The sequence below is a fragment of the Pleurodeles waltl genome, chromosome 6, assembly GCF_031143425.1.
Source record: "Pleurodeles waltl isolate 20211129_DDA chromosome 6, aPleWal1.hap1.20221129, whole genome shotgun sequence".
Lineage (NCBI taxonomy): Eukaryota > Metazoa > Chordata > Amphibia > Caudata > Salamandridae > Pleurodeles > Pleurodeles waltl.
Window position 1 is genome coordinate 159660669 of NC_090445.1, and position 26517 is coordinate 159687185.

A 26517-nucleotide genomic window follows, 5' to 3' on the forward strand; every position below is an offset into this window, starting at 1 on the left:
TAAGAGATACAATAAAGTTAACAGAGCCCCCGTCAGTATATGTTTCCAAACAGCCAGTGCTGGTGATAAGGAGTCGAGGATGGGGATTGAGAGACTACAGACCCCAAAACCCCTACTACAATTCCCTAAGAAGTCAGCAAAGGAATACAAGGAGACAAAGGCCCACGGAGAGAGGGGGGAAAGCAGCCCGGGTATACGAAACCAAGAATAATCCAAGTGCAAGGACGGGAAGCGGCTGCCCCAAATAGGAGTGTGTCGCAAAAGGCAAATAGTGCATCATATATAGAAGACATCCAGCTAGTAAGAGGGAATAAGCATCCCCAAAGGACTCCATTGATGCTAGAAGGCCGATAACAAGGAGGAAGAGTGGAGAAGTAGATAATTTAGATTGCCAGGAGAAGGGTAGGCCCTTACCACCACCAAAGGGTCCTGGAAACAAGAGAAAGAGGGATAGTGCTAACTGGTGCAAGAGTAGGTGGATATATTTGGAACCTTGGGGAAGGGAGATTGGGAGAAAACGGCGGAGAAAGCTTAAGCCCTTGAACCGCTCGCACCTTCTAGAAGTTATGGCCCGGTGTCCAAGCTTATGCAAGATTGGGTCAGAGGATATAAAGCAAACAGGGTTTACCTTAAACTTGGAAGGGGCGGAGGTGACAAAGGCTCTTTTTTACTCCGAATGTGTAAGACAATTGGTATTGCGAGCATAGATGGAATTAGTGAAGGAAGGCATAATATTGGTCATAATAAACGAACCAGACCTCAAGGAAAGAAATAGTAGAGCCCTTCAGTGCCATACAGGCCTGCTCCCCAAATAAGTGCAGTACTACTTAGCAGGTTCTAAAGATCAAAGAACATGTGTGGATGGAAGTAAGGGCAGATTAAGGGCCTCATTATGACCCTGGCGGCCAGCGGTAAGCTGGCGGTAACACCGCCAACAGGCTGGTTATGTTCCGCCAGTAGTTATGACTGTGGCGCAATAGCCACGGCCATACCGATTTTGAGTCCCGACGGCCAGCCTGGCCACGGCGGTAAACACCACCATGGAAAGGCTGGTGGTAAGGGGAACTTGGGGTGCCCCTGCACTGCCCATGCTTTTGGCATGGGCAGTGCAGGGGCCCGCAGGCATAGCCCCATCGCGCATTTCACTGCCTGAATTTCGGGCAGTGAAATGTGCGACGGGTGCTACGGCAGCAATGATGATGTGACTTTTCCGCTGCGCCAGCGGATGGTAACACTGTTACCGTCCGCTGCCCCAGCGGAAAAGTCGAAATAGGGAGCCAGAAATACTGCCAGCACTGGCGGTATTCTGACTCCCGCTGCCTCAACGGTCTTCTCTGTAACAATAGCTACAGAGTATAAAGATCCAAATCTGAGGAACCGTTTTGAGCCCCTTGTAAACACCCTTAATAACTACAGTGGGGGGGCTGAGTGACGTGGACTAGGAATTAAGCTCTTCGCACAGACATCTGATTGTTTCCTGGAACTTAAGAGGCTATAAAAAAACACTTTAAAAAAGATCTATTTAAAGGAAGGCTGGAAAATTGTGATATAATGTGTTTCCAGGAAACTTGGCTGTGTGAAGAACCAGAACCAGTAGATGGCTTTATGAGGCTCTTCAGGGGTGCAACTCAGCATGGGTCAGGCTGCCCTTCGGGGGGTCTAATTACACTGACCTCATCTAGAATAGCGAACAGACTCACAGAGGTAAAAACTAAGTGTTGCTGGATACTTGCAGGGTAAGTAGACCTTTATAATAATGTTGGAGCGTCTAGACAGCTCATGATAATTAATGTATATGTACAACCAGGGATGACACATAATTATGATACTCAGCTGGGTTTATTTGAGGAAGATCTGGAAGCGATATGTATAGGTAAAGCGGAATACTTGATCTTAATGTTAGGAGATTTTAACCATAAACTTGACCCCATTAGTAATAATAAATTATATAAGGAGCTGTTAACAGCTGCACGGATACCACATAGCATTTTCCCAAATACAGAATGTACCGCCTGGTACTTGTCCCTAGTAAGAACCCTAGGATCCCTGGGTCTGTTCTGCATTAATGGACGTATGAATACAGATAGCCCAGCAAAGAAAACCTTTCAAATAGGCAATCGGGCAGGTCTTATTGATTACACCTTCATAAACACTTGACATTTTGGAGAAGTATTAGACTTAGGAATCGAGCACCTAGAGGGTAGCGATCACTGGCCCCTACAGCTAACAATAGGGTCAGTAAATAAGGACCAAAGAGAAAGAGAAAAAGTGCTGACACAACAGGTAGAGTACCCACGTAGGATAACCACCCGAATCAAGAAAGCAGTCTAGAAGCGCTTAAGGAATTGATAGTAAACTATAGAGATATCAGAATGGAGGAAGACCCAAATGACGTTTTTAGGGGATACAACAGGGTAATTGAGTAAAGTTAAAAACAATGCAGGAGAAAAAGACGAAGGGAGAGGTATGCAGGGCCAATAAAAATACCTGGTATAACCAGGATTGTACGAGCCAGAAGCGGAAGGTGCGGAAACTAGAAAGGGAACTTAGGAAGAGACGCACTACTGAAGTTCGCTTAGCGAAGCAAGGTTACAAGAAGGCAGAGGAAAAGGGTATATGTAAAACAGGAATTGGGAGTTAATGGTAGATGTGATAAGAACACAAAACATTAGGGGGTTTTGGCAGTTGGTGCGGGAGGGAAAAGCCACAGGAACCATGCGGTGCTTGGTTGGAGAAGGTGACTGGAATAAACACATGAGTAATGTATATAGACTTTCCAGCAACCATAATAAAAAATAATATTGATTGGTGGGCCAAACTCTTCTATGTCACTTTCCATAAAATTCTTCATTTCTTTTGTTTCCCTCAGAATTGGAAGGGTGCCATAATTAGGCCAATCTATAAAAAGGATGACCCATCTCATCCAAAAAATGATCGCCTAATTAGTGTATTGGATGTAGACGAAAAAGTCAGAGACAAATGATTTGATTCCAGTAGAGCAAGGCGGATTCAAAGAAGGTCACACGACAATAGACCACTGCTTCAGTCTTTGGTCACTAGCAAATAAAGTCAATTGAAATGCGAGGATGTCTATTTTGCTGCTTTGTTGACTTTCGTGCCACATTTGATTTGGTGTATTGAAATGTATTATGGGATATGTTAAAATGGCTGGAGGTTGATCCAGACCTACTTTTTCTCCTTCATGGTCTGCATTCACAAAATTGGGCCCAAGTAATATTACATACGAATGGCTCGCTTTTAAAGAAGATCCCTATAAGGAATGGATTGCGCCAAGGATGTGTTCTGGCCCCATTATTATTTGCTATATTTCTGTCAGGCTTTCCAGGTCTGCTAAAAGAGGCTAAAGGCCTATGCCCAAAAATGGATGGGGTTCATATTTCTTGCTTATTGTATGCGGACTGGCTTTTAATTTTTATTGTCAAAGGAAAAAACGTGTACAAAATATGGATAAAACAAAAGTAATGATAATAGGAAAAAAGAAAAGTGTGTTTTCCTGGTTTTCGGGAGGAGAAAAAGTAGAAAAGGTTCAAAAATATAAATATATTCAGGCACGTGGTTTGACTCTTATTTAAGATGTAAAGAACATATAGAAGCTTTAAAGATCAGAGCTTTAACATCAGTATGGGTTAAAACAATTTAGCAGGAAATATGGGGAACCATCCCTTTGTACTGTTGTTTCTGCTTTTAATGCTATGGTACGTCCTCAATTTCAATATGGGGTAGAAGTCCTAACACTTGCTGGGAAGTTAAGCTGGGAGGCAGAAGAAAGTAAATGTGTAAAACACATGCTATTGCTGCCTCCATCAAGTATGATACAAGCCATAAGGACAGAGTGTCAAATGATGGTATGGAGTTATCAGGGATTGCAAGCCGCGTTGAAATTTTGGTTAAGCCCGACAGATGAGGGGATTTCTGAGATTACAAGATTATGTAAAACAGAAATAAAGACAAGTGAGTTACACAGGGCATCACAAGTGAGAGGATGGTTAGGAAAGATTTGTGTCCTCTTAGGCTTAACTGTACACCAGTTGCGCAGAGAACAAATTACAAAGCAGGAGTTGCAAACCATGGCAAATAAAAGTGCAAGAGAAGCAGATTTAGAGTATCTGGAAAGGAAATTTCCACCCAGTTTATGGTAGGTGGGTGGAAGAACGCTGAAAATTTCTCTTATATAGAGGCTCTACCCAACCCAAAATTAAGAGCCGCAGTGTTAAATTTTAGAGCCGGGTTAAACCCCGGCTACTCGAACCCCAATGCAAAAGCCATTTTTAAGGATGATCGGGGCCTATGTACATGTGGCCTACAACTAAAATGTAGCGCCCAACATATTTTATTGGATTGTTTTTGGTTTTTAGAAGTGTGTAAGAAGTTTTTGAAAACAATTTTTAAGGAATATAATATCATAAATCAGGATCAAGCGCTTAAGTTACTAATAGATAAGAGATTTTTTAATGTAACTTGTGCGCTAGGCCGATTTTTAATTGAAATATGAAGTGTCTTGGCGGGGCTTACAGGGCCCCCGCAAAATGTAAGAATGTAGTATGTGAAGTTTTGAACTAGAGATGGCACTTTTTTAGATAAATGAAGAGATTACAAATTGATTGCTTTCATAGTTATACCAAATGATTGTAAAATGTTTACTTTTTTTTTTTGTAAAACTAAAAGCACAGCCACTTTACCTATACTACAGCCATATGTAAATTATAAGAACTCTTGTTTATTAGAAATATAATCGAGTTAAGCTGGTATGCACAACGCACTTTGTAAAATAGCAGGCAAATTAATTTTGAATATGGGGTTAGTAAAATATTATCGATCCACATTAGGAAGGCATTGTAAATATGAAAAGTTAAGAATTAACCTCTTTAGCGCGGGTGGCGGCCACTGGCTGACGCCCAAACTACCTCCCTTGTGCGGGTCACAACCAGTGGCCGACACCAGGGAGGGGGTTAAAAAAAAAAATCGCACCTGAGGATTTTTTAAATCTAAAAATACCCCTAAAAATACCCCAGGAGACACGGAAGATCTTCTGTGTCTCCTCCCGCCCCTCCCACCCACCCCTTTGTGGCGCTGACGTCACTGTTTTGTTTTCACCATCAGAGCAGGAAGCGGCCTTGCGGCCTGCTTCCTGCTTCAATGGGGAAAATAGCCCTAAACGACCTTTCCGATCAAGGGCCAGGAAATCTCACTAGACACCAGGGATTTCACTTGGAAAGATCGGCCTCCTCGGCAAACGCCCCCCCCACCTCCCATGCATTGTTTTTTTTTAAAACAAAAAAGGTAGGTGTCCCCTGGGGGGGTGGGCACAATCGTACCCGATTGCGCCCCCCAGGGGCTACATTTTTTAAAAAAAGAAATTGACAAGGGGTCATCTGTGAGCAGGGTGACTCCCTGTGGGGGCAATAATTTATTTTAGTAGTTGTATGGTTTCCCTGGGGGACACTATGGCCCCCAAGGAAACCATACAGCTACTAAAAAAATATATAGATTTATATATATATACATATATATATAGAGAGAGAGAGAGAGAGCAAGAGAGAGAGAGATCACTTTTGTCAATGCATGTGTGGTTTCCCTGGGGGCTGAGAGCAAGTAAGTCTTGTGATTATGTTTCTGCTACAAAAGGATCATACTTTTGTCCAGTGGCAGTTTTGATACCATAAAGTAGCGCAGAAGGTTTATATGCCTACTGCAAAGATCAAATCTGTATTTTATATAAATAGCTGAGTACATTAGTAAAGTCAGCCATTACCTGCGCTATAATACAAATGAAATGTATAGGCGGGTGGCTATGGAGAGATGAAGGGCACTTTTGCTGGGTGGTAATGAGGTAATCCGAGGAGGAGGTCATGGGAGTGGGAGCACCAATAATGATTGTTGGACTGGGCGCTAGAGGTGCTAAAGACTGTGACGATTGGTATGTGACAAGGTGAAGTAATAGTGTGTCTTTTTTGAGTGTCTTGAAAGAACATGCTGATTGAGGGAAGAAGCGAAGGTAAGGTGACTTCTACTGTTACACGGATCACACACCCCCACCAGAAATTTTGTGACTGTCTACGCAGGCTAGTGTTTTAGAGCAACAGTTTAGCCAGTAGCAGAGATGGCATCTCGTAGGATGACTGCTGCTCAAGCCCTCACTCGGGTTATAAAGGACAGCTCTGACATAGGATCAGAGACTGAGACAGCAGATACTGAAACAACATCTGAGGGATAGGACAATGGCACAGACTCTGGGAGGGATTTTTCAGTCAGAGGAGTCCCATTCGATAACTCCTCTTCCAGTGATTATGAGGGAGGTGATGAGGACAGTCCTGCTGTCCCTTCGCAAGCACAGTGAGAGTGCTCTCTTGGGAGCTCCCCAGTTTAGTTCAGCCCCAATTTCCACTGTCCAAATCGTATTGTGGAGACATCAAAATTATCTATCACAAAACAAATTGGTTTTGTAAGGCAGGCACCTGTGTTTTTGGTCCTGGGCGCGGCGGCCATATAGGGAAACATACGAAACCCAGACATTTCAGGAAACTAGACATCTGGGGAGTCCACAGAGGTGTGACTTATTTGAATTCCCCAAAGTTTTCTTACCCAGAATACCCTGCAAAGCTGAAATGTTGAATACAAACTCTATTTTTTCTTGCATTTCTGTCACACAAACTACAGGAATATGCTGGGATCCACAAAATTCCTACCACCCAGTGTTTCCCCACCTATCCTGATAAAAACACTACCCCCACTTGAGTGCCTGTACCTAGTGCCAGCGTCAGGAATGGATCACCCCAGGGTCAACAGCTGTCCTCATGTAAGGACCAACATTGACCGTTGTGTGATCTATTCCTGTAGCGGGCCCTAGGCCTACCCACCACACAAGTGAGGTATCATTTTTATCGGGAGACTTGGGGGAATGCTGGAAATTTGTGGCTCCTCTCAGATTTCAGAACTTTCTATCACCGAAATGTGAGAAAAAAGTGTTTTTTTGGCCAAATATTGAGGTTTACAAAGGATTCTGGGTAACAGAACCTGGTGCGAGGCCCACAAGTCACCCCATCTTGGATTCCCCTAGGTGTCTAGTTTTAAACAATGCACAGGTTTGGTAGGTTTCCTTAGGTGCCAGCTGAGCTAGAGGCCAAAATCCACAGCTAGGCACTTTGCAAAAAACAGCTCTGTTTTCTTTGGGAAAATGTGATGTGTCCATGTTGTACTTTTGGGGCATTTCCTGTCACGGGCACCAGGCCTACCCACACAAGTGAGGCACTATTTTTATTGGGAGACTTGGGGGAACGTTGGGTGGAAGGAAATGTGTGGCTCCTCTCAGATTCCAGAACTTTCTGTCACCAAAATGTGAGTAAAAAGTGTTGTTTGTTTTGCCAAATATTGAGGTTTGCAAAGGATTCTGGGTAACAGAACGTGGTGAGAGCCCCACATGTCACCCCATCTTGGATTCCCCTATGTGTCTAGTTTTCAAAAATGCACAGGTTTGGTAGGTTTCCTTAGGTGCTGGCTGAGCTAGAGGCCAAAATCCACAGCTAGGCACTTTCCAAAAAACACGTCAGTTTTCAATGTAAAAATGTGATGTGTCCATGTTGCGTTTCCTGTCGCAGGCATTAGGCCTACCCGCGCAAGTGAGGTACCATTTTTATCGGGAGACTTGGGAGACCACAGAATAGCAGAACAAGTGTTATTGCCCCTTGTCTTTCTCTACATTTTTTCCTTCCAAATGTAAGCCAGTGTGTAAAAAAAGATGTCTATTTGAGAAATTCCCTGTAATTCACATGCTAGTATGGGCACGCCGGAATTCAGAGATCTGCAAATAACCACTGCTTCTCAACACCTTATCTTGTGTCCATTTTGCAAATACAAAGGTTTTCTTGATACCTATTTTTCACTCCTTATATTTCAGCAAATGAATTGCTGTATACCCGGTATAGAATAAAAACCCATTGCAAAGTGCAGCTCATTTATTGGCTCTGGGTACCTAGGGATCTTGATGAACCTACAAGCCCTATATATCCCCGCAACCAGAAGAGTCCAGCAGACGTAACGCTATATTGCTTTAAAAAATCTGGCATTGCATGAAAAAGTTACAGAGTAAAACATGGAGAAAAATGGTTGTTTTTTCTGCTCAATTTCAATATTTGTTTTTATTTCAGCTGTTATTTTCTGTAGGAAAACCTTGTAGGCTCTACACAAATGACCCCTTGATGAATTCAGAATGTTGTCTACTTTTCAGAAATGTTTAGCTTTCTGGGATCTAGCATTGGTTTCACACCTATTCCTGTCACTAACTGGAAGGAGGCTGAAAGCACAAAAAATAGTAAAAATGGGGTATGTCCCAGTAAAATGCCAAAATTGTGTTGAAAAATTTAGTTTTCTGATTCAAGTCTGCCTGTTCCTGAAAGATGGGAAGATGGTGAGATTTTAGCACCGCAAACCCTTTGTTGATGCCATTTTCAGGGAAACAAACACAAACCTTCTTCGGCAGCCCTTTTTTCCCCATTTAAAAAAACAAAACAAAAAATGTTGCTGTATTTTAGCTAACTTCTTGGTCTCCACCAGGAGAACCCACAAACTCTGGGTACCTTTAGAATTCCTAGGATGTTGGAAAAAAGGGACTCAAAGTTGGCGTGGATAGCTTATGTGGACAAAAAGTAATGAAGGCGTAAGTGCGAACTACCCCAAATAGCCAAAGAAGGGCTCTGCACTGGGGTGGGGGTGAGGGGGAGGCCCAGCAGTTAAGGGGTTAAGAAGATTATGCTGGTATACACCATGTAACAGTTTAATTCTATGAGTCATTGTATAGTTCATTCATGTTTTATGCTTTTACGGTTTTAAGCCAAATAAAGAATTTATACAACATATACTAGGGGCTTATAAGTAGGTTGACATAGCCAATTATAATTAGCCTAACTTGCAAAGTCATTTTACACAGAGCACAGGCCCTGGGACTGGTTAGCAGTACTCAGGGCACCATTAGAGTCAGGAAAGCACCAGCAAAAAGTGAAAAATGGGGGCAAAAAGTTAGGGGGCCTCTGCATTCAACCCTGTTTTCTCACACTTGCATAGTCAGCGCCCACACACCATCCTAGAATGTCACTCTTTGGAGACAAGTGTTTGACAAAGAGCTTGACAAACTGTCACCATTATGCACTAACTATTCACTATTACTTAATGCCAATAGAGCAGTGTGCTACCCATCCACAAAATGGATTCTGTACATAGACAGGGGTAGTAAGGAATGTATAAATAACCATACCAAATCAGAACAGTCTTTCTGAGACGATATGTTTCATTATTGGCATTTGTATAGTGCAGTCCTGCAGTCACCATTGATTCCATGTTTCCAAAGTTTCCTTCAAATACAGGAGTCTGATTTGGTAACAGTAATAGGCAACAAATCCTAAGAGATGACACTCTGGTCCAGGCCAGCCAACCCTCTGCCAAGGAGCTGCAACAATCCTAAATGGCACACTATGCTGACAGACAGCCCATCTCCTGAGACAACACCTTAGCTGCCAGGTAGGCTCAGTGTAATGCCTGCCATTTTTACACAATCCTGTCAATATAGCTAACAGCATATTGCACTTTAGGACTAGCAGTGAGTGTCACTTGTTACTATTATCAATAAGAGTTGAAATATCTGAGCATGGATAGTGTTGTTGCTTAAAAGCTTTCGCTGGCAGAAGCTGTCATATTACATGAGGCCACTTGTGAACTTTGCAACTTTCCTCCTTAAGGTTCCTTTCTGAGAGACACACTACCAACCTCAAGAGACAGATCACCCCTTAACCTTTTACTATGAGACACAAATAATTCTTCCTAAAGCAGTGATCGTGCTTGTAAGAGGTGGTCTCTCACATCCTGTAACTCCTCATAACGTTGTCTCATGAGACCACACACTTTCTTCACAGCCCAACACAAAGACAAGAACGTCCGTCCTGAATCAAAGCCCTCCTGAGAGGTAGCTCTCCCCAGTAAAGAGAACACCTTCCCAGTTAGAAAAATGCCCTCTGATAAACAAGGCCTCTCTCGATAAATGGCATCTATAGGGGCTGCTGTGACTTCCTGCATCAGACCCACACATCCTACAACACAGCCCTGTCTCTGACACGGCGCACGTTTTCGGAGAGTGCTCTCTGCTGAAGAAGATTCCTTCTTGAGAGCGCCCTTCACTAAGGAGACAGCTATTATCTTGTGCGATTTGCTTTTTCAGAACCAGACCCGTCCATTAGAGTGTGTCCTCCTGAGGTTAAAAAAAATATCACTCCAGTACCCGCCCGGCTTTGGACACAGTGAGGGACGCGAATTGAGGCCAGGAAGTAACGAATGAGGGCTGCACGACCCTCATTCGTCAGAAGAATTTTCAGCTGTCATAGACGGCAGTGCTTAATTTGCGCTTGTTGTTTCCGGTGCTGAGCACCGGCACTTATTTTTTAGGGCCGGGGCTCATTCTTCTGCCTCAAGCATTTGCTGCGAGCAAAAGGCACATATGGAAAAGACGGAGGAAGAGAAAAACGAAAACGCGTCACAAAGGGAGAAAGTAGAAAGCTGCAAGAGTGAGCTGAGGGACAGGGAGTGGCTTTATGTGGATTGAAGAGGCCCGAGATGGCTTCAGGATTACGCCTGTTCTCTGTGTTCGCACATTTAATTGCAGCAGCCGAGTGTTTAAGAGGAGGGCTTTGGGCACAGGCACCTTTTTATTTACACAGTAAGCACTGATAGACGGTCACTGCAATGAAAAGGAGGCTCACCTATTACTACGCAGCCCTCGGATAGTCCAGTATGTGTTTTCCCGCTGCTTCAAAGTGCTGGATCCGGAGAGGTCCCATGTGGGGAGCGGCGCGGGAGGCTGGGGGCAGGCTTGCGCTGGTTACTTCACAAACAGTTGTGTTTCCACCTGTGCTCGGCTCCTCCAACTTTGGTGCAGATTAACAGACTCCTCAGGAAGATCACATCTGTGGTGTCTGCAGAGGAATTCTCTTTAAACCTTAAATGTCCAGGCACAAGCCGTGAAGGTGGGACCTATGATTCATTTCTTCTCGTTGTGTGGATGAAATGAAAGTTACCGATGGCGTGACTCATGGCTGAATGCCGGAGGCTTAACATTAGTAACCGCAGCCCCCGCGGAGGGAGGGGGCGGGACAAGTTCAAATGGGCCTCCTCAATACAGCTGGCACTGCACCGGCGCCGGGCCCCGGCCTGAGAGCTCCTGATTGGTGGGGAATCCATGTGCTTTGCAGGTCCACCACCCACCCCAGTCCCCTTACCCCTTTGTTTTGTTACGCAACTGCTTACTAGTCCCAGACCCTCACCCGCCTTTGAAACACAAGCATTTGCAATGCAGTGGGTCTCTTATTTGCTGGAGTTAGAGCTAAAGCCCTTGTAAATTAGTAACTGGACAGTTCTTGCCACATAAAGTGAAAATGAAAAGTTAAGCAGTTGACATAAGCCAGACGATTCAAAGCGCCATGGCCGCCATGAGCATGAGTGCGAAGGAGAGACACAAACGGAAAAACAAGTTCGCTAACAGTCAAACATATTGGCAATCATGCAATTATACATGTAACAGGGGCTGTCTGCAATATGTAACAGGGGCAGTCTGCAAGGTGGTAATAAAACCTCCCAAAGGCAGCAGAAATGTAAAGTATTTACCAATGATAACAAATGATTTTTTAAAGGCAAGCTCACTAACAAGTGAAAGTGATGGGCGTGAGGTGGGCGTTCTTAAAATCCCATAATTTTTACAACAGGTCAAAGCGATTGCACGCTCAACCTAATAAAGAAAAAGACAAACACACAGGCTACCAATATGGGCTGGCATTCATCCTGCGTCATCACTGGGTAGAATATACCAGCCCTCACTGCCTGTAGCCTCATGAGGAAAAACAGTGTGTTTTGGCAAGCAGTTCAATCCTGCCAGTTTTGGAAAAAAATCTTTAGTAGTCCAGTACCATGCAGTATGGAGATCCCACATGGCAGAAACAGTACACAAGTGGATTGGGCAACACAGGTATTTTTTTATTGCACTGGGTTGGACAGAAGGCATATGCTTGCTAGGAGCTATAATCTTAGCATGCCTGCTTTGCTGGTCCAAGGGTTAGCCATCTTTCTCAGACAAAAAATACCAGCCGTTTAGTTAAGGTTTACTATTAGGAAGGAGTAAGAATTAGCAGGTGAAGAATGTCAGAACCCTTTTCAGAGGGCCACGGGGCAAGCAGGACCGATTAGCCCCAACTATGGAGAGAGGTTGAATGGATGGGGTTAAAACCTTTTACTTCTGATGAACCGGGACCCAACCTACTATGGGTCCTGAGTAACTGGACTAGGTACCTTTCTGCACTTGACTGTCAGTGGTAGTGCAGGTCGAGCAGTCCAAAGCTTTTCAGGGGGAGGTATGCAGGGTGGTGAACACAGGCACACAACTAAAATATGTTAAATACCAGGAATAAATGATTATCTAATCAAATACTTGCTTTTATGAAAAAAGGAGTATTTATGTATACGAACACAAAGTGAAATACAGCATACACTAGCAATACACACAGTCCCCTAAGGTTAGGGCTCTAGTGTTCGATAGGTAAATTCCTGTGTACTGCCTCCATTTTATTAGCATTAGGGGTTATTCCCCATTCACTACAGGCGACATTCAGGTTAGGCTACACCAGTAGTCCGAGTCTCAGGAGTCCCTCGCCGACTAATTATAAAACTCAAAGTTCTGTGGAGAAGTGTGGCTCAATGGTTAGAGTGGCAGATCCTGATGCAGAAATCTGGCCCGGGACCAGGGTTCAATTCCCGCCTTGGCGGGTCTTGGGCTCAATTTCCTCGGACCTGATAATTCTCGCATCGGTGCCTAATCTAATTCATGGTTCCCACTCTGAACTCTGGGCAATAGCTTGCTTAATCTCCACAACGGCCCCAAAAGTGCTGGGATGCCTGGCTTCACCTTGGAGGTTGCCCAGGAGTGGGCACCTCACAGGGAAAAGCCAGGAGGGGTTCCACAGCGGTATGCGTACAGCGCCTTGAGACCCTAACGAGTGAGTAGTGCGCTATACAAGTACGAAGTTTAGAGTTTATATGGGCAGAACAGGTTCTCCCAGGGCCTTCCGTTCCTATGATCAGTCTTACCCACTCCTGCAATGATTGTGCATCCAGAGGCTCCTGGAGCTCTTAGCTTGTGGGCAGAGCAGAGAGCTGCAGCGGCCTCTGTTGGTGAGTATCACTCGCGGCTCTGCAGGGGCAGCAGCTAAGCATCCACAGCCCTTCTTCTAGTGAGTTTGTAAGTTTGTCTGATCCTTCCCATTGATGGAGTGGGGGTCGTCTAATTCAGTTCCGATCCTCAGTCGGGGCTTGGGCCCTAATGGGTCACCATGGCGGTCTCTCCTCTCAATAACAGCTTCAACCAGGCAACAGTATTTTTCTTTTCCAGTGGCCCCCTCTGGCATACGAAGTCACAGAACTTGCTCAGTACACAAACGGCCCCCGATCAACACAATAGCAACTTCCCCTTCACAGCAGCCTCTTTTGGCATACATCTTTGCCAACTTCACTCTGCACACGAGCTATGACCCGGCCCAGCAGTAATTTTCATGACGCTCCCCTCTGGCATACGGTCTTGCCGCTTCTCTCAGCACAGAGGCTGTGGCCTGATCAGCACAACCGTAGTCTTCACAGCACCTCCCTTTGACATACAGGGTGGCTGACTTCACACCACACACAAAGCTAAGGCCCAATCGGCATAGCAATGATGCCAACCACAGCTCCTTCAAGGCAGCACCCTCTGGCATACTGTATTGCTGACTTGAACCTGCACACATACAATGACCTGATTGGTGCAACAGCTGTCTCCGACCACCTCGGAACAACGATCTACTCATCAAGATCCTGAACTGGACCTTAATCCCTGCAGGCACTGGTGCCCCGGTCAGTTGGTCTTGGATTTCCATGGGTGAAGTCCACTCACCCAGCTGGGAGACTGGCAGGTCTTAGCCCTGAGTACTGGTCACAGGCAGAAGCCTTGCAGAGATTCTCCTCCTTGCACAGCCCAACTTCCCACTTGGCATGTGCCCATTTGTAGTCCTCGAGCTACCCTTCTTGTAATCCAGACACAAAATTTGATTTAGTGTTTGAGTCTTTGAAGTTTGGGGATCTGCTGCCTTTCAAAGTGCCCCCACTTCTGCCCTTCCTTCAGAAAGCAGTTGGTCACAGCAGGAGAGATTCCAAATCGGATAGTGCCACAAAACAAGCCATGAGAGTGACTAGAGTTTCACACCTGGATGTCAACCACAGTGATATGTGCACAAAAAGGTTACCCCAGGCCTCCAGCCCTATTTTTTGTGATTCATCAGCCCCATCTCCTTCCTAAGATCTGCCTGTGCCCCTTACCAGTGACCCCCCACTGAATCAAATAGCACCCTTTGAAGTGTACTGAAGAGCCTGGCTCTTTTTCTGCAGTGTGTGTGTCCCGCCCTTCTCACAGGAATGCAGCAATCCACAAATCTGTGCAGATTCCTCTACCTCCATGTGCTCTTCTTGTTGGCCCTGGGTCTCCCAGAATGGAACCCAGAGTCTTCCATGTGTTGTTCCATTCACAGGCACACATGCACTCAGCACATGCATGCAACCACACACTTGCTGCATACATGCTAACTTGATGTAGGCCGAGGGTGAGTTTTGCGCACACTAGCGGAATATTACATGAGTGAGTCTGTAGGCTTTACTCCAGTGACACAGGTTAAACGGCCTGTTCACTTCTACTGATCCCTACACAGTATGTTGCCATCTCTGCACTCGTGCTACAGGCAGGAACCTTACACCATCATGAGCATAGCTCTTTTGGCGGCCCTTCGGGTCCATAAGGCCACTATCCATAAGCCAGGCCTATGTCATGGTGCACAGGCATGATCCGGGTTCAACCATGATATCAAATTCAAATCAGCACCAGGGATCCAGATATAGTTGCAGCTGGGGCACTCAGGGCAGCAGTGCAAGTCCATCACCATGTGAGGGCCTGTTACGCCCCAACCCAGCCAATAATATGGGTAAAATTCTCAGTATTCTTTTCTAACACTGCAATTATCTTTCTCTTTGCGTTTTTACTCTTTTAGAAGTCATTTAGATAGCTTTCTCTGGTAGGCTGGTACGAGCGGATCAAGTAGAGTCAGAGAAGGGGTATCTGCGTTTTATGTTTAAAGTTTTATTCTCTGTTTTATTAACAGGATATTTCTCTTAGTCACTAATTTAAATTCTTGGTAAGCCTTGGGTCTTCTGCTCCTCTCAATTTCTCTCTTTCTTTCTTAGGTTTCCTCTCCCTCTGGTCTGTTCTGGTTGTGAAGGATGTGGGCGTCTCCCTCGAACTCCGGGCATGAAGGGAAAAGAAAGGAATAGGTAAGTCCTTTTGTAGGATTGGGCGGTTTATTGGGCTCGTGAGGGAAAAAGGCAGCAAGCAGGGTAAGTCCGTGAGGGGGTGGTCAGTGGTGGGGTTTAGGGTTCCTGGTGTACACACAGTGCCTGGTTCCCTTCCTTCCCCTTTCCTTGTGTCTCACTCTCCCTCCCCGACCTTCCTCCCGCGTGCCTTTCCCAGTGCCCGTGATTCCCCGTAATCCTCCTGTCCCCAGGAGGGATCGTACCTTGTTAAGCCACGACCCTCTGGGGTCGTGGCGGCGTTCGCGTGTCTCCGGCGTCTCTCCTTTCGCCGTTTCCCGTGTTTCTGTACTCCTTCTGCGGTCAAACACCTGTTTCCTTGATGGGGTTGCCAGCAGCTCCGTCCGTCCTGTCGGCGTCCTCTCCTTCTCGTTCTGTTCTTCCGTCGCGTTCCTCCTCCTTCCTGGATCGTTGTCCTTTTTCTCTCTTGCCGCCGGAACCCGGAAGTCGTTGTAACTATTACGGCGTGGCGTCCCGCGTTGCCAGGGGAACGCAACGTCGTCTCCGGGGAGCCCGCCGAGCAATGTCGGATCTGTGGTAAGTAAGACGCGGTCTCCGAGACCCGTCTACACTTTCAGAAAAATTTAAGTGTTTTTCATGTGTTTTCTGTTTGAAGTCTGCATTACAAACAGGGCAAATACAGCACTTCATGTTTTCTTCTAGTTTTTATTACTGGCAGAGGCATAAAAGGCCGGGCGGTAAAATCCCAGCCAGGTGTCAACTCTATCTGGGCCTCCTCTAAGCATTTGCCACTTCCATTCACAGCTCCTCCCTTTTTCTTTCTCAGCACCCTGTGACACATTTACATACAATCAGTGTAGCCTTTCAAACTGTGGTCTAATTCTAAGTGCTATATGTAGCTGTGTTGGAAACTAGCTTGGCTGCTCTGTGGCAGTTGTCTGCAGATTGAAGTGTTCAGGTTTTCTATTCATATAGTGTATTAACCTAAATTTCCAATAATTTCCCGATTAAAGAAGAGTAAAACATGCAATTTGACCTTTCACCCAAATTTGTATAGAACAAAGAGGAGCCTCTTGTCCCATGGACGCGATGGAAGGAAGAATTTTTAACATACATGAAAGCCACCGAGGGGAACAAAATGGTTACAAAAGGTAAAAAACACATGTTTCTGGACTGTTTGGGATCAAAAGGCCAAGTAGTATTTTGAAGTATTCCACAAGCTATACCATCTGAGGGTCAGGGTGATATTGATGAATTTGAGTAAGCAATATTGAAGATGGAGTATAGTTTTAATCCTACATCAAGCTAAGCATTGATCACATTCAGGTTTTATACTCGAGCTCAAATGGAAGGAGAATCCTTTGATGATTTTCCAATATCATTGTGGGTTTTATCTTTGACATGGTATTTTGAACATTAAATGGACGAAATGGTCAGAGACCAAATTATTGTTCATGTTAAAAGTAAAAAAAAAAAAAATCAGGAACAATTATGGGTCATGGGAGATCCAAAATTATTACAAGATGCCATTTTAACGGCCAACAAGTGTCCTACCCGCTATAATTCTAAAAAGAAAAATAATCAACTACGCATATAGTAATGATTACTACCTAAAGCAAATCATTTATCCAAACAATGGAGACCCACATTCTTTGCAGGTGTGTATGTATTTAAATATGAAGAATAGACAAAATATATACAATAGTCAGATATATACAAATGGTCTACAGTACAATTACATAGTGCTCTGTAAAATGAGTAATCACACTGTTCAAGTGAAAAGAACACAAACACACAACAAAGCCTGAAAATGTGATCCAAGCTAAGATGGCGGTAGACTGAGCTAGGCTGTAATTAAATCAATTATAAAGTATTTTTTAAGAGAAGAGGAATGACTTCATTAGTGAATGTTGTCCACCCAGAGTGAGAGGTTTTGTTGAATTTGTTTTGTTTTTGGTTGCTACTGTTTAGTTGTGTACATGTTTTGTGTGTTCCATTCCTTGTCTTATGTGGTGTGAGGAGTCTCTCTTTTGTCTAAGGGAGAAATATGTTGTATTCTGCTGGGTATTTTCTCCTTATGCGTTAGGCCAGTGTTGCATTTTAAATTGTGTTCTAAGCCTAAGTTCCAGTTGTAGTTGTGTTGGAACATAGCTTGGTTGGTCTATGGCAGTTACCTGCAGACCTGAAGCGATGCAGTTATATGGTACTGTGCTGTTCCAATTAACTACTTTTACCTTTCAACGCATCAAGATTTTCATTGTACAAGCGTATAGCCCACCTAGCACTATGTCACTGTCAATATGACAATGAAGACAGCAGAAAGTGGGTGGGGAAGTTGAGATGGTGGGTGGGGGAAGTTTACACATGGTGGATGGGGTTGTCAAATAAAACCCAGAGCTGAAAAATGAACAAATTGCCACAGAACCCACAGGGCGAGTAACTTAGGCCCTCATTCTGACCCTGGCGGTCGGTGATAAAGCGGCGGCCAACCCGCCAACAGGCCGGCGGTCCAAAATATGCAATTCTGACCCTGGCGGGAACCGCCAACACAGCCCGCCGCATTAACACTCCGCCCGCCACGGCGGAACAAACAAACAGCGCGGCGGTCCCCGCCAACAGCCAGGCGGCAGACAATGTACCGCCCACCCTATCACGACCCACCAATCCGCCACCTTTTCCGGGGCGGGAGCACCGCCGATAAAAACACGGCGGAAACAGACTACGAACAGGAAAACGCTCACCTCCACATACTCCACGCGAGATTCCGGCAGTATGGAACCCGAGTTACAGGTCATCCCCGCACTCCTATACCTGCTCCTGTACCAGGAGCACGCCCGGCGGCGTGGAAGACATCGGTGAGTACTGCACCTACGACACAGGGGAGGGAAAAGATTACCGGCACACACCCACCCACCCACACCCACTACAACACACACATCAATGCATTCCCACAGATCACTGTCACAACCCACAAACCCCCCCCTCCGAAATAATGCAAAGACCAAAAGAAGAGATCTTAAACGGGCAGATATATTGAAAAATGGACAGCAGTAATCCAAATAAATAAATAAACTATGTACAAAATATATACATCTACTATATGTAGTCCAACCACTGTCCGTGGACCACAGGGGTCCTGAGCAAAGGGGCAAGGCCCAGTCCCACGACAAGAACTCCACGGAGAGAACACTGCAGGGGCATCAGAAAGAAAAAAGGACAGGCACCTCAGGGGGAAGGGAAGGGGGGGCACCTCAGCCACTTGAGTACACGACGCCAGATCCACGAGGGGACTCCATGACCACTGGCCCATCCTGGGGAGAGCAAAGCCACAGCCCATACAGTCCATACAGTGGGTGGCCTGCCCACTGGGCCATCCTGGGGAGAGCAAAGCCACAGTCCATACAGTCCATACAGTGGGTGGCCTGCCCACTGGGCCATCCTGGGGAGAGCAAAGCCACAGTCCATACAGTCCATACAGTGGGTGGCCTGCCCACTGGGCCATCCTGGGGAGAGCAAAGCCACAGTCCATACAGTCCATACAGTGGGTGGCCTGCCCACTGGGCCATCCTGGGGAGTGCAAAGCCACAGTCCATACAGTCCATACAGTGGTTGGCCTGCCCACTGGGCCATCCTGGGGAGAGCAAAGCCACAGTCCATACAGTGGGTGGCCTGCCCACTGGGCCATCCTGGGGAGAGCAAAGCCACAGTCCATACAGTCCATACAGTGGGTGGCCTGCCCACTGGGCCATCCTGGGGAGAGCAAAGCCACAGTCCATACAGTCCATACAGTGGGTGGCCTGCCCACTGGGCCATCCTGGGGAGTGCAAAGCCACAGTCCATACAGTCCATACAGTGGTTGGCCTGCCCACTGGGCCATCCTGGGGAGAGCAAAGCCACAGTCCATACAGTCCATACAGTGGGTGGCCTGCCCACTGGGCCATCCTGGGGAGAGCAAAGCCACAGTCCATACAGTGGGTGGCCTGCCCACTGGGCCATCCTGGGGAGTGCAAAGCCACAGTCCATACAGTCCATACAGTGGTTGGCCTGCCCACTGGGCCATCCTGGGGAGTGCAAAGCCACAGTCCAAACAGTCCATAACAGACTCCACTGCCACTGGAGGAGGCATGTTGGCCAGAGGACATCCTGCAGCCCTGCCCGAGACAGATCCTGCCCTGCCACGTCTGCCAAAGGGCCATCGGTTCTTGCCTGGAAGGGCCCAGTTCAGCGGTTCTTGCCTTGAAGGGCCCAGTTCAGCGGTTCTTGAGACGGCGGTCCCCAGCGGAGCGGTGCTGGAGACGGCGGGGCCCAGTTCAGCGGTTCTTGCCTTGAAGGGCCCAGTTCAGCGGTTCTTGCCTTGAAGGGCCCAGTTCAGCGGTTCTTGAGACGGCGGTCCCCAGCAGAGCGGTGCTGGAGACGGCGGGGCCCAGTTCAGCGGTTCTTGCCTGGAAGGGCCCAGTTCAGCGGTTCCTGCCTTGAAGGGCCCAGTTCAGCGGTTCTTGCCTTGAAGGGCCCAGTTCAGCGGTTCCTGAGACGGCGGTCCCCAGCGGAGCGGTGCTGGAGACGGCGGGGCCCAGTTCAGCGGTTCTTGAGACGGCGGTCCCCAGCGGAGCGGTGCTGGAGACGGCGGGGCCCAGTTCAGCGGTTCTTGCCTTGAAGGGCCCAGTTCAGCGGTTCTTGCCTTGAAGGGCCCAGTTCAGCGGTTCTTGCCTGGAAGGGCCCAGTTCAGCGGTTCTTGCCTTGAAGGGCCCAGTTCAGCGGTTCTTGCCTTGAAGGGCCCAGTTCAGCGGTTCCTGAGACGGCGGTCCCCAGCGGAGCGGTGCTGGAGACGGCGGGGCCCAGTTCAGCTGTTCTTGAGACGGCGGTCCCCAGCGGAGCGGTGCTGGAGACGGCGGCCATTCTATGGCCAACTGCTCATTGCCTGGTGGTGCCCTCCTGGGCAGCGGGGATGGTGCTCCTTCAATGCCCACCTGGGCTGTGGGTGGTGGGGCCCTCCTGGCCAGCTGGGCTGGGTCCTCCCTGGGCAGCGGCTATGGGGGTGGTGGGCTCTCCCGGGGCAGCTGTGCCGGTTCCTCCCTGGGCAGCGGCTATGGGGGTTGCGGGCTCCTCCTGGGCAGCTGTGACGGGTCCTCCATGGGCAGCAGGCCTGCTGCTTGACTTCTCCGCCTTGCTGCCCTTGCCCTCCTTAGTCGGGAGTCTGTGGCCCTTTCCTCCCTTTGGAGCTGTGGCTGTTGACGGTGGCTGGCTAGTGTCCTGGGGGGATATAGAACCCGGGCTCCTGCGGCGCCCCTTCCGCCTTCTGCTCCTCTTCCCAGGGGGTGGGCTGGCTGTCCCCTTGCTGCTGGGCGAAGATCCAGACCTGCGGGCTGGTGGGCTCCAATACCCCTGCACCCTTGTCAAGGGGGCTGCAGGGCTGGTGGTGGCTGAGGTGCTCTTCTTACCCCGACGAGAAGGAGGGGGGGGCTCAGGGTCAGGAAAGAAGGTAGCAGTAGAGAGATAGATTTTCCTGGGACAATGGATAGTGGTAGGTACAGTGGGTATGGTAGTGGAGGGAGAGGATGTGGTTGTAGGCGAGACAAGTTTGCTGTCTTTGGGTGCAGGTGCAGGAGCGGGAGGCTGTCGTGAGGTGGATGGCTGTTGGGTGGGTGGGTGGCTGCGTTTGTGTGGTGTGGAAGAGGGGGTGACAGACACAGTGGGAGAGGACACAGGGGACGTGTAAATGGCAGTGGGGTGGTGACTGCACGTGTGCGGACTGTACTGGAGGGTGTGCTGGTGATGGTAACACTGGCTGATGGTGAGGTGAATGAAGGTGTGAGTGTAGACGTCACAGGGAGGGAGGAGGGAGACGAGGAGGTGGGGGTCACAGAGGTGGTAGTGACTGTTGGCATGTCTGCATCGGAATGTTGCTTGTGTGAATGTCTGCGTGATCTGTGGTGCTTATGTTTGGATGAGCTGCTCTTGGGTGTTGAGGTGTGTGCAGGCTGGTCTGATGGTGTGGGTGGGACAGGCAGAGGAACAGGAGACTGGGAGGAGGGAGTTAGTAGAGGGAGGCAGGAGACAGGGACAATGGCTGCCGTCAGTGCTGAGGCCAGAGCCTGGAACGATCGCTGATGGGCAGCCTGACCCGAATGAATGCCCTCCAGGTACGCATTGCTGCGATGAACCTCCCTCTCCACCCCCTGGATGGCATTCAAAAGGGTAGTCTGCCCAACAATGAGCGTTCGGAGGAGGTCAATGACCTCCTCACTGAGGGCAGCGGGGGTAACAGGGGCAGGGCCTGAGGTGCCTGGGGCGAAGGAGATGCCCGGCTTCCTGGCAGAGCGGGCACGGGGCGAACGCTGAGGGGCTGCTGGGAGGGCGGAGATGGTGCGCTGGGTGGCGGCTGTACCTGTAATGGCGGGGGGCACGGATGGTGCCACCCCCGCAAGGGAGCTCCCTTCCGAGGACGTGTCCGTGTCGCTGCAGGGTCCAGTCGTCCCCGTTGTGGAGCTCCCCTCGCCCTCCGTCTCAGTGGTCCAGTCAGACTCTGTGGCATGGCCCTCCTGGGCCATGTGAGATGCAGCTCCCTCCTGCCCCGATGCCACTTCTCCTCCGCCTGATGATGCTGATGCACACAAGCACAGAAAGACAAACAAAAAGGGGGGGGGGGAGAGAGAAATAAAGAGATTTTGAGTACATGGATCACCGGTACAGTTAGCGGACATGACAGACACAGATGCCCCCTGCACTAAGTTGCGCACTTGGGGTCCCCTACGCATTCCGTGGAACATGCCCTACACGCCTAGAGTTGACAACTGCACCCATGGATGACACGGCCCAGGGATGGCTGTACTGGCACACTACTGAGGGTGGTGGCTGGGGACACAGGGGCTTACGGGGGTGCCCAGCCTACAGATATCGCCCTGGCCTAGGGGGACCCACAGCCCTCCTCCCCCACCCAGACACCTCCACTGCGCGACAACAGAGTAGATTATGCTTGTACTCACCCCCTTGTGTCTGCTGTGCTGCCCTCACGCGCCCATCCAAATCAGGGTAGGCCACCGCCAGGATCCGGAACATCAGGGGGGTCAGTTGACGGCAGGCACCCCGCCTACGTTGGGAGGCCATCCCCAGCAGAGACTCGGCGGTCTTCTTGGTCCCGCGGCGGATGTCCTCCCACCTCTTGCGGCAGTGGGTGCCCCGTCGATGGTGGACCCCCAGGGTCCGGACTTCCTTGGCGATGGCACGCCAAATCCCGATCTTCTCATGGGCGCGGACCTATGTGACACGTACAGGGAGGGAGAAATACCACGTTCAAGTTTGTCTGCATTATCGTTGCCAGTGGCCCAACGCCCCCCATCCCCGCCAGGCCCCCTGCCAGGCCCCCCGCCAGGCCCAACATGCCCCCCCATCCCCGCCTGGCCCCCCGCCAGGCCCCCCGCCAGGCCCAACATGCCCCCCATCCCCGCCAGGCCCCCCGCCATGCCCCCCGCCAGGCCCAACATGCCCCCCATCCCCGCCAGGCCCCCCGCCATGCCCCCCGCCAGGCCCAACATGCCCCCCATCCCCGCCAGGCCCCCCGCCAGGCCCCCCGCCAGGTCCAACATGCCCCCCATCCCCGCCAGGCCCCCCACCAGGCCCCCAAGCCAGCCAGCGGCCCCAAATCCATATTGAATTAAACTCACTTGTTGGTCTGGAGGACCGTAGAGTAGCGCATACTGGGGGAGGACCCCATCCACAAGTTTCTCCAACTCTTCTCCAGTGAAGGCAGGGGCCCTTTCCCCAGGCGCAGCAGCCATTGTCCCTTCCAGACCGAGGTCACTGCAACACTTGCAGTATAGGTCCTTTCCTGTGAAAGTTCAAGTCGCAAGTGAATAAGTAGATAGAAAATGGCGGTCATGTCCGCGGCGGTGCGTACCGCGGCGGTGCGTACCGCCACCGCCGGCGCCCTTCGCCATTGGCTCCTGAAACCCATAGGCTTCAATGTTAACCAATGCGGCTTCGCGCCGCGGTCTTCGACCGCCTACCGCCACGGTGTGCCACGCCAGCGCATTGACCTCACATCCCATTGTCACACTTCACAGGTCAGGCAGCCGCCATTTCGAGGGTCCACATGGCTCAATTTCAACTGCGTCACACAGGCCTAGGCCTTGCATAGCCACTCAGACACGCCATTCACTGCATAGAGAATCGTTTACTGTGCAAGCTGTGAGTACGTACCTGTGGGTTGCTTGACTGTGTGCTCCATGTTGTCCTTCCTAGGCACCGTCCGCTGGGTTTGGCGAGGAGACGGATGAATCCTCCCGTGTACAGGCCGCTGGTGGACCTGTCGACAATGGAAGCACGCCACATTATCCTGACCTACCGGCTTGACCGTGCCACTATACATGAACTGTGTGCCCAGCTGGAGCCCGACCTGATGTCCCCCATCCGCCAACCCACAGGGATTCCCCCTCTGGTGCAGGTCCTGTCAGTACTCCACTTCTTGGCAAGTGGGTCATTTCAGACAACAGTGGGAATTGCTTCTGGGATGTCTCAGCCCATGTTTTCGAAGGTGTTATCCAGAGTGTTGTCGGCCCTGATGAAATACATGAGGAGCTACATCCTTTTCCCTGAGGTGGGCGAATTGGCTGCAGTGAAGGGTGATTTCTATGCCCTTGGACATATTCCCAACGTCATTGGTGCCATTGATGGGACCCATGTGGCTTTGGTTCCCCCAAGAGACAGGGAGCAGGTGTACAGGAACAGAAAAAGTTACCATTCCATGAACATCCAGGTGGTGTGTTTGGCTGACCAGTACATCTCGCATGTAAATGCCAAATTCCCTGGGTCAGTGCATGACGCCTACATCCTAAGGAATAGCAGCATCCCTTACGTGATGGAACAGCTAGAGAGACACCGTGTATGGCTATTGGGGGACTCTGGGTACCCCAACCTGTCGTGGCTACTGACCCCAGTAAGGAATCCCCGGACCAGGGCAGAGGAACGGTACAATGAGGCCCATGGGCGTACTAGGAGGGTGATCGAACGCACCTTCGGCCTCCTAAAGGCCAGGTTTCGGTGCCTGCATATGACAGGTGGATCCCTAATGTACTCACCTAAGAAGGTGTGTCACATCATCGTGGCTTGCTGCATGCTTCACAACCTGGCTTTGCGCCGCCAGGTGCCTTTCCTGCAGGAGGATGGTCCAGATGGTGGTGTTGTGGCAGCTGTGGAACCTGTGGAGAGTGAAGAGGAGGAAGACGACGGGGATGAAACAGACAACAGGGACAGAATCATTGCACAGTACTTCCAATAGGACACAGGTAACAATTCAAACATAATTTTGTTAATGTAAACTACTCTCCTGCATCTCTGCTGCCTGTCTATTTGCCCCAGTGTATGATGACTGAGTTGTGGCTTTTCCCTCCCTATTTCAGATCTGGGGTCCCCACTACGAGTCCTGTGCTTCGTTTCCCCATGGACTACAGCTTTGTGGCAGCTGTTTGTTGACTTCACTATGTACAAGGACATATTTGCACTGTCATGTCAATTACAATATTTTGAATTCACAGCCAGACTCCAGATAGTTTTGTGCAAAATAGGTGTTTATTTCAGTGCTCAAAATGGGATGGGTGGTTTCAAGTGGGTGGGGGCTATGGTGAAGGAATGTCCATGGCAGAGTCCAGAGTAACAGTCACACAGGTGCATTGTCCATAGGCCTGTGGAGAGATGGAGCATGGGCAGTTCAAGGATGGACAGGGTGACAATGTGGGACAGTGGGATGACATCAGGTGGTATCCTTTGCTGGCAGGGGTCTTGACATCCTACTCTGTCTTCTTGCGAGATCTCAGGGCCCTCTTGCGGGGTGGTTCATCTCCTGCAGGAGGTGGGGGTCTGGTGGGCTGCTGTTGTGCGGGGGCCTCCTGTCCACTAGCGCCGGCGGAGGTGGTTGGCTGTTCTTGGTCCAGGCTAGTGGCAGGGGCCCTTTGTTGTTGTTGAGTGTCCGTCCTGGTGTTGATGAGTTCCTGCAGCAGCCCTACCATGGTAACCAGGGTGGAGGTGAGGGCTCTGATGTCCTCCCTGTACCCCCGATAGTGTTCCTCCTGCAGTACCTGGATCTCCTGGAACCGGGCCAGTACCGTCGCCATCGTCTCCTGGGAGCGGTTGTATGCTCCCATGATGGTGGTGAGGGCCTCGTGGAGAGTGGGTTCCCTGGGCCAGTCCCCCCCCTGTCGCACAGCTGCCCTCCGAGTTGCCCTGTTTCCCTGGGCCTCTGCCCCCTGGCCGGTGTGCCCACTACCACTGCCCCCAGGTCCCTGTTGTTGTTGGGGTGGTGGGTTATCCTGGGTGCCCTGTAGTGGTAGACACACCGCAGATTGACGCGCCCTGGAGACAGAGGCATGGGCCCGCTGGGTGGGAGCTGTGCTGGTGTTCCCAGAGGGGTTTGGGTCTGTAGTGGCCTGTGCCTGTGTGAGGGGAACCGACTGTCCAGAGGTCCCCGATGGTCCGGGCTGGTCATCAGTGTCCAGGTCGACAGAGCTGCTGTCATCGCTGACGGCCTCTTGGGTGGGGGGTGTGGAGAATTCTGGGCCCTCCGTGGCGGTGTGTTGGCGGTCGGGTCCTGCAGGGGTATAGAGGTATGGTTATAGTTTCAATGTGTGCCATATGGGTGTATCTGTGGGTTCCCGTGTCCCCAAGTGCTGGCATTCGTGTGTGGGGGCTTTGGTGAGGGTGGCTTGTGGGGGGGATGTGTATATGCATTGGGCATGCTTTGGTGATGGGTGTCCATGCTTAGTGGACGCATGCAGGCCTAGGTTTTGGGATGTGTGGGTTGTGATGGTGAGACATTGGCAGGGAATAGGTGTGCTGGGGGTGGGGGTGAGGATGGTGGTGGGGGTGAGGATGGTGGTGGGGGTGAGGGTGGGGGTGAGGATGGGGGTGGGGGTGAGGGTGGGGTTCGAGGATGGGGGTGAGGGTTGGGGTATGATTTGGCATGCAGGTGGGGGGGAAGCAGTAGTGAAGCTTCAACTTACCAGAATCCATTCCTCCGCCGACTCCTGCGAGGCCGTCAGGATGCAGGATGTTCAAGACTTCCTCCTCCCATGTTGTAAATTGTGGGGGTTGAGGTGGGGGTCCTCCGCCAGTCTTCTGCACGGCGATGTTGTG

The 26517-nt window shown here is 49.6% G+C and overlaps 1 protein-coding gene across 1 annotated transcript in view; it reads right to left on the reverse strand.

The window, feature by feature from the left end:
- STAT3 (signal transducer and activator of transcription 3) overlaps window positions 1–10895 on the reverse strand; it is a 408239-nt gene extending 397344 nt beyond the window's left edge. Inside the window, exon 1 of the mRNA XM_069237699.1 lies at window positions 10764–10895. The gene's annotated coding sequence lies outside the window, so the exon portion shown is untranslated. The remainder of the gene's footprint in view (window positions 1–10763) is intronic.
- Between the last annotated feature and the right edge of the window lie 15622 nt (window positions 10896–26517).